Source organism: Silurus aristotelis (genome assembly GCF_946808225.1).
Source record: "Silurus aristotelis genome assembly, chromosome: 20".
Taxonomy (NCBI): domain Eukaryota; kingdom Metazoa; phylum Chordata; class Actinopteri; order Siluriformes; family Siluridae; genus Silurus; species Silurus aristotelis.
Genome location: NC_139593.1, coordinates 21,515,598 through 21,524,068, shown reverse-complemented (window position 1 = coordinate 21,524,068; position 8,471 = coordinate 21,515,598). Strand labels below are relative to the sequence as shown.

The 8,471-nt window shown below is 39.7% G+C and overlaps 1 protein-coding gene across 3 annotated transcripts in view; it reads left to right on the top strand.

Annotated features, from left to right (window-relative positions):
• Positions 1–8,471, top strand: part of cpo (carboxypeptidase O) — a 60,888-nt gene that overhangs the window by 28,843 nt on the left and 23,574 nt on the right. The window lies entirely within an intron of this gene.

Here is an 8,471-nt window from a genome sequence, read left to right as displayed (position 1 = left end):
GATTAGCGCTATTTTACGGGGGGAACAAACACTAATATTGAGGGAAATATCCAAAACTGACAAAGGAGCATGTACATCTTTTTTGTCTTATGTCTTATACAGTCATTTAAATGCTATGGATTTGATGATCTGCCACATATAAGGCCCTGATGCTAACATGATATTAAAGCTTAATAAACAGTCATACAAAGAAGCACCTAGACTGAGATGTTGTGAGATGCTGTGCTAGTGAATTCATTCATTCATACTCCTAGAGATAATAATAGCAATGAACAAGATCTTGTCCATCTCTCTGACTCACGAAAGTGGACATGAGTTCCAGGAACCAGGCATTATGATGGACCTCGATCTCATTCCTTTTGGGATTTGTATAGACATTTTTTTTATGCTTTCCCGCGTCGTCTGCCAGCCAATTGAGGGGGAAAAAAGCAGCGTCTGCCAACAGCGTGCCACATTTTCCAGCAATAAAACAAATCAAGCAGCGGAGCCATGAGGTGCACTGAAGTGGATCCAGAAGAGTGCTGGACGCACAATCCCTCTCTGGGTGGACGTACTTTCGGATGTATACTCGTTCCCGTAGGATGTTTATTTAGCATGTAAAGAAGGAGTCCCCACTGTCAGCAGGTTCTCTTTGACCTGGCAAAGTCTGTTATTTTGTATTAGACAGGCTATAGGTATAGGTAACTGTAACTGGATTAAAACTGGCAAACAATCAAATTTATCACATGAACTGAGGTGATTAATGACTTTGTTTTTTTTTCTCTGATATCTTTTTGGATAGGAAACGAGGTCCCCTATATATAAAGTAACTATCGGAGGAGGGTAGTTTAGTGGTGACGAGTTAAAATCCCAGCACCCCCAAGCTGCCACTGCTGGGCCCTTGAGCAATTCTCAGTTGGAAGTCGCTCTGGATAATTACGCCAAATGCTGTAAATGTAGGTGACGCCAAAACACCCTGTATGGTTTGTTGTGGGCGTGTCTGTGGTTAAATTCAATGGTATCGTTTCTAGAACATAATCTAAACGTGGCAAATGTTTTTCCTAACGCATATGAAAGCTGGGCCAATCAACATTTGCAACATCAGCGATATTTACTGTTGTATCCTGGAAGCCCCTCCCATCCCTTCACGTTAATTTGTGGCCACGTTTTTTGCATTTTGCGAACGAGCAAAAGCCATTTCTTGAACATAATTTAAATGTGCCAAACGAGTTTTTTTATGTATTTTTATAATAAGTAAGAAAGTTGAACCGATCGACTTTCACCGATCAGCATCATGGATATTTATTGACCCCCTCTGGAAGCCCCGCCTTATCCCTTTATGGTTCTATGATCATTTGTGGTGATATATATATATATATATAAGTATAAAAGTTGAGCTGATCGACATTTGTGGCATCACAGATATTTCTTGAGACTCCCTGGAAGCTCCGCCCCCATCCAAATTGAACTGACAAATGAGTAAGCAGGATGCAAGGGATCGGTAAAATTGTTACTTGTTTTTTGCTGTGTGGTTGAGCTTAATTTGGCTAGACGAAGTGTTACGTCTTTAACCGCTATTGGCTGCATGACTGTGATTTTCCCTTCCTGGATTAATGAAGCATCCATCTGGCTCTATATCTACCTGTCTGTTTCCATGGTGATATGAGTAAACAGTGGTTTTGGTCTGTAATTTTAGGTCTGGTTTGCTTAAACACACAGATGTGGTGCTACAGAAACTGTTGCACCTCTGATTTGTTTCCAACTAATCAAGTGTGAGACGCCAACGGCATTCCAGAAATCGGGAACCGGGAAGGACCACGGACTCAAAGGAGTACTCATAAATCTCACAAAAGTGTAGACTCCCTATCCGATCGTTTTCCACCAGCACCACGGATTCAGTTTAAGCGAAAACATTGCACTTTAACATCATTGTGACAGCAAATCTCTGCAAATTGATTCATATTTATCTGGACATGTGTAAGACGTGAAGTCATTTGTCGAATAGAGTTCGCCTGTGTGTAGTCCTCAAAACTCGATACACCTGGATCCGAAAGGTCCAAGCGCTGTTGAGTCTGCTGCCTAAAATAAATACTGTGAATACGAAGAACACTCCAAAACAAAAGTAGCATTCAGAGGAAGGATGGACAAAATAATTCCCTAGTCACTGAATATTTCTCCGTAGATGAGAATATAGTGATTCTACAGAGAAGTTAAAAAAAAAAGTCTGGAATTAATTTTGGAAGATAAACATAAGTAGTTGTTTTTTTTTCCTTTTTCCTGTTTTAGGTTTTAACTAAAAAATCTTGCGAAGAAATAATAAAGGTTAAAATCATTTATTTTATTATAGATACATTTATTTATGACTTTTGAACATCCCATTCTACATTTAGTTCCTCCATTCTTCACTCGTCAACATCTATACATGCAGCATTTTGTCCATCCACCAGGTTCCTCCATTGATCTGTCTTTTTTTATCAGTCCAACCATACCCTGCATAGCATCTCTGTCTATCCATCCAGTCTGGTCCACCCATCTATCACTTTGTATGTCTATTCATCTTCGTCTATCTGTTTGTACTTTCATTCTGTTCATCCATCATCTTATTCTTGCCACCTGATTGTACCCTGTTCAGCCATAACATTAAAACAGTTACTGACGGGTAAAATCGGTAATGTTGATTAGTTTCTTACCGGTAAACCTTTAATAGATGATGTTTATTAGGTATCAAGTGATCATTCGGTTCTTGAAGTTAAAGTGTTGGAAGCTGGAAAATCTGCAGTATCCATTGACCAAGATGTGATGTTTACATGACTGAGAAAGAGCACCCCCAAAGCATGAACCCTACCGGTTCACCAGTTGTCCACTTTTGGTCGGTTCTATGCACTGCATTTCAGGAACGCCCCTCAGATCACGTTTGGGGACGCTCTGACCCAATTATGTAGACATCACATTATGTCCTTTGGATCCTGCAGATTTTCCTGCTTCCGACACTTCAACTTTCAATGACTGAATGATCATTTTCTTGTCTTGTCTTGCTGATGTAGATTCTTGACACTAGTAGATTTAGTCTCCTTAAAGAAAGTGCATGTTGTGCTTTAGGGCTATATATATATATATATACTTTCACGCTTAGTAATAATGCTGACTAGACTACAGCCTCAATACCTACCATTTTTATCACATCTCATAGACTCAGAAGCTCTCATCCACAAACAGGAGATAGAATCATCAGTAACCTCAATGACCCTCCTCTGTTGTCTCAATCTCAAACAGCAGTGTTTGGCACGTTCTGGAACCTGGCAGAATGGCTGATTTCATTACAGACTTTCTGGCACTAGGTAAGACCTGGATATCTCCACAGAACTCCGCTAGATCTGTCTTCCGCATATGCTTTCTCTCACAAACTTCTGAAAACATAATGCTTAAATCTTGCTTCATATGGGGTTAGATAGAAGCAGTGCAGTCAGTGTGTCCATACAAAGTGCCCCGTCCACCACAAAGGCATGTGAGCATAAGAACTAGACCAGAGAGCGATGGAAAAAGGTGACCTGGTGAGCTGGCAAAGGCCGTCTGATGTTCTGCTGGGAAATTTTAGGTCCTGGCATTCACATAGATGTTACTTTGACACATACCACCTACCTAAACATTGTTGCAGGCCAAGTACATGGCAAATGGTATTCCCTAACGGCAGTGACCTCTTTCAGCTGGATAATGCTTGATGACACTTGTTCAGAAATGGTTTGAGGGTCATGACAGAGTTCAAGGGGTTGATTTTGGCCTCTAAAATTCCCAGATCCAAATCCAACTGAGCACTTGGACAAACAAGTCCAATCCATACAGGTCCCACTTTACAATTTACAGAACATGAAAGATGTGCTGCTAATGTCTTGGTGCCAGATACCACAGCACACCCTAGAGGTCTTCTGGAGTCCAGGCCTTGACTGATCAGAGCTGGTTTGGGGTCAGATGAGTTGAGTCACCAGTTGCCCAGGTTTACCTAATGGTACTCATCTAAATGATTTATAGGATAAAAAGCCAGCATTTTTTCTTTTGGTGAAATAGATTTCTCTCTTAATTCCCTGCTGAACCCACTGGAGAAGTGTTTGCTCTTTTCCATTTCTCAACTGAATTCACATATGAATGTTAAAACCACTGTGAAGTGAAGCTGTGAATCACTTAACACCTCCCTTATTTCTCCCTCGCTTTCTCTCTCTCTCTCTCACCGACTGTCTGCTGACCCAGAATGACTCCTGCTAGGTGTGACAAGGCCATGACCGGATGAAACGATTTGAAATCCATAAAAAACCTTGCTTTTTTATCTTCTTGCAGGAGCACCAGCAAAGCACCTTCAGACTATCACACCTCCATGCTCCACAGTAGGAACCACATGTTCAGGAACCATATGTTCACCCTCTGTAGAATACGTGTAACAAAAACCATGGTGTTTAGAACCAGAAATCTTGACCAAAGGACAGCTTTCCATTGATCTATAGTCCATTTCTTATGTTTCTTAGCCCAAGCAGGCCTCTTTTGCGTGTTGTTTTTCCAAATGACTGGTTCGACCATGAATCCTGACTTACACACTTCCCTCTGAACAGTCAATTTTGAAATATGTCTGCCACTTTAAGCATATATGTAAATTGGTTATTAATTGGTAATGATGGATCTTTTCTCTTTCCTTAAATGAGTGTTTCTTGCCACAATATGAATTTGTACAGTTGTTGTAGTAGCACTGGCCCTGTGTAGCCGTTCCACACAGGGCCAGTCTTCACACCCTCTAATCAACACCCACATCACCATCATCAGCAACTCCTGTGCACCCCTGCTCACAACCCCCAGTACAATCCTCCCCTGAAACCAGCACACCACCCTCACTGATGGTGACAGCTAGCCAGGTGAGAAGGCAGCTGGAAAAACTTAACCAAAACAAGGCTGCAGGCCCTGATAGTATTAACCCCAGGATTCTAAAGTCTTCTGTTGCTCAGTTGTCTAGTATCCTGCAATATACTGTATCTTTAACCTGAGTCTGATGTAGGAAAAAATACCTGCACTATGGTATATAAAACATTGTGTGTAGTACCGGTACCTAAGAAAGCTAATCTGGCCTAAACGAATTAGGCCACTGGTTAAACCTTCTCTGGACCCACTACAATTTGCCTACCAGTCTCATGTGGGCGTGGATGATGCGGTGATCCACCTGTTGCAGTGTGCTCACTCTTTCTTGGATGCATGTAGTGGTATTGTGAGGATATATATTTTTTTTATTTCTCCAGTGCCTTTAATACAATACAACCATTTCTACTGAGTGAGAAACTGCTCAGGATGGGTGTCAGCACCTCCATGTGTCCTTGTGTCCTCAGCTATGACCATCTGTTAGATAAGCCCCAGTTTGTAAGGTTGGGTAATTCACTGTCTGATATTGTGGTCAGTAACACAGGAGCACCTCAGGGGACTGTACTTTGTCCATTCCTGTTCACTATGTACACCTCGGATTTCCAATACAACTCTGCTACCTGCAAAAGTTCTCTAATGACTCTGCAGTGGTGGGGCGTATTAGGGATGGACAGAAGTCAGAGTACAGAGGACTTCTGGACAGCTTTGTGGAGTGGTGCACCAGGAACTATCTGCTCCTGAACATCGTTAAAACCAAGGAGATGGTTGAGAACTTAAGGAAGGTTAAAACTATGATTAAACCCATCATGGGTGAGGAGGATGTGGTTGTGGACATCTACAAGTACTTGGTGTTTACTTAAACACTGGAACACTAATTTCCCTCACAGGATCAATAAAGTATGTCTAAAGCTAGCACTAATAGGGAAACTTCAGAAAAAAAAACGAAGGAGTAATGAGACACATCACCTCAAAACGAAGAAATAAAACAAACGACTTCACTGCCAACACTTACGCGATAGAGGCTACCTGATCAAAGACACGAAACAGGTGAACACAACCAGGTAACAAGCCACAACGACAAGAGGGGAATAGGGGCAGAAGTAGAACGAAAATCAAAACAAAGTTCTCTGTCTTGTAGACATAAAAAAAAAAAGTCATGACTTTACCTCAGACTGTAAAAAAGCACTGACACTGAAGACTCCTTCCTTACAGAAAAGTCACCATAGCACCAGTTTTGCAGGAGGCCAATACTCTTGACACCAACAAAGCATTTGTTCTCTTTTTTTCCTGCCTGTACTCTTTCACCTTTAGGTAATTGCATTACAATTAGCATTTTGCTCAGGAAGTTATTAATTTATTATTCATTATTCAATATTTTTCCATTGTTTTAGTCATTTAGTCATTTTCCATTTTTCCAGAGTTTCTTTATTACATTTCCTATTTATTTTCACCTTAGCTTTTTTTTTTGTTGCTAATCTTCTTTAATGCTAAATCCTGACAGAATATTATATATTTATTGAGTGTTTTCTTTTCTTCCCTCCTCTCCTTCATCTACTTGCTAATCATTTTCAGAAGACCAGCACTTTGACCCTCGACAGTCAGATTTTCGCTGAGGTGTTACATTTCCCACAAAGTCCCACTTCCTGTTAGCAGGGATGCTAAACTAGGTGTCAGGCGGTGACGCTAGCTGGCCCTGCTAGGTCTAGATCAATAGACAGGGTGATGTGTGGGTGTGTTGACAGTTTGTCAGTGTGTGTTGACGAGGTCAAGGCAAGACTGTGACGCTCAGTTTGATCACTGGACGGTGTCAGGGACGTGCGTTCGGACCACGCTGTGTCGGCATCCGCTAGCGCTGAGGCGTTTCTTAGCTTTATTTGTCCAGCAGTTTCAGTAACAAGAGCGTTCTTTCTTATTTGCACACGACACACACCATGACACACTGACGTCTAGTAAGTGGCTATTAATCAAATTTTGACAGAATGTTTTAGAATACTTATATTTTTAAAAGAATATTTAAAGTAGCGCACACACACACACACACACACACACACACACACACACACACACACACACACACACACACACACACCGTGTGTACTGCTTGCTATGTGTTATAGACTTTCAGCTACTGTATGTATACCTTAGATTTTTATGCTTTAAGATAAATTAATTTATGTATAAAATATACTGTTTTTATCTTTTTCACTGCTGACTTTATTTAATCGAAAATATATATATATTAATTATAAATAAAGAAATATTAAAAAATATATATTTTTTTATAAAACAATTCATTTTCTGTATTCTAATTGTAGTTTTTTTGTTATCCACTTAATTAGTTTTATTTAATTTTTTTCATATTTTTGAATGTCTAATATGTGTGTCTATGTGGTTACAGGTGGCGTTTCTGGTTAAATCACTATCATGCTAAGAAAAAGGTATGCGTGAACATGACCCAGAAATGACACCATCCTCTCTGGGCCAAAGCTTGTTTAAAATGTATTGAGACAAAGTGAAATACATTTATGTGGTCAGACGAATCGAAATTTTAATTTCTTTTTGGAAACCGTGGACATCACGTCCTCCAGACTAAAGAGGAGAGGGACCATCTGGCTTGTTATCAGTGCTCAGTTTAAACAGCTGCATCTCTGATGGTATAGGAATGCCTTAGTGCCTGTGTAATGGGCAGCTTGTATATTTGGAAAAGAGACATCAATGCTGAAAGCTATGTACAGGTTTGAGAGCAAAAAATGGGTAAAGGCCTTGCATATTTGAGCAAGACAATGCTAACTGCATACTGCATCTACTACAATAGCATGACTTCATATTAGAAGAGTCTGGGTGCTGAACTGGCTTGACTGCAGTCTAGTCCTTTCACCATTTGAAAACATCTGGTACATCATGAAAAGAAAAACATAACAAAGGAAACCCAGAACTGTTGGGCAGTTACAGTCCTGTATCAGGCACACATGGGACAACATTCCTTTCAAACATTTTCAGCAACTGGTCTCCTCAGGTCCCAGATGTAAAAGTACAGAAGAAGGATGCTACACAGTGGGAAACGTGGCCCTGTCCAAATATTTCTGAGACATGTTTCAGCCATTAAATTTGAAATTACCTTATTTTTTCCTTGATGGTATAAATTCTCAGTTTAAACATATTTTATGTTTAGTTTTTTTGTTGTTGTTGTTTCATTGTGAATAGAATATGGATTTATGATATTTGCAAAACATTGCATTCTGTTCTTATTTACATTTTGCACATCTTTTTTTGAAGTTAGGTATGCATATTTTAATATAATATCAAATATTTGACTATTCTGTAGTATAATTAGGTATAATGTTATATGTTAAACTGATGGCTACTTGTTAGCGCTGTTCTTGTAGCACTACAATATTTTTCTACTAGTGTAATATACATATTATATCATTAAATTATTAAAATATTTCATGTTTATGTTCAATCCTGCTCTTTTATTGTAACAATGAATTCGGTGTGAAAACATGACGTGTTTAAACACTTTACCTGATTAAACATCTCTGCTTCCTCGAGATAAGATTGACATTTGACCTTTTTTTGGGAAAAAAGGAGTGTAGGCA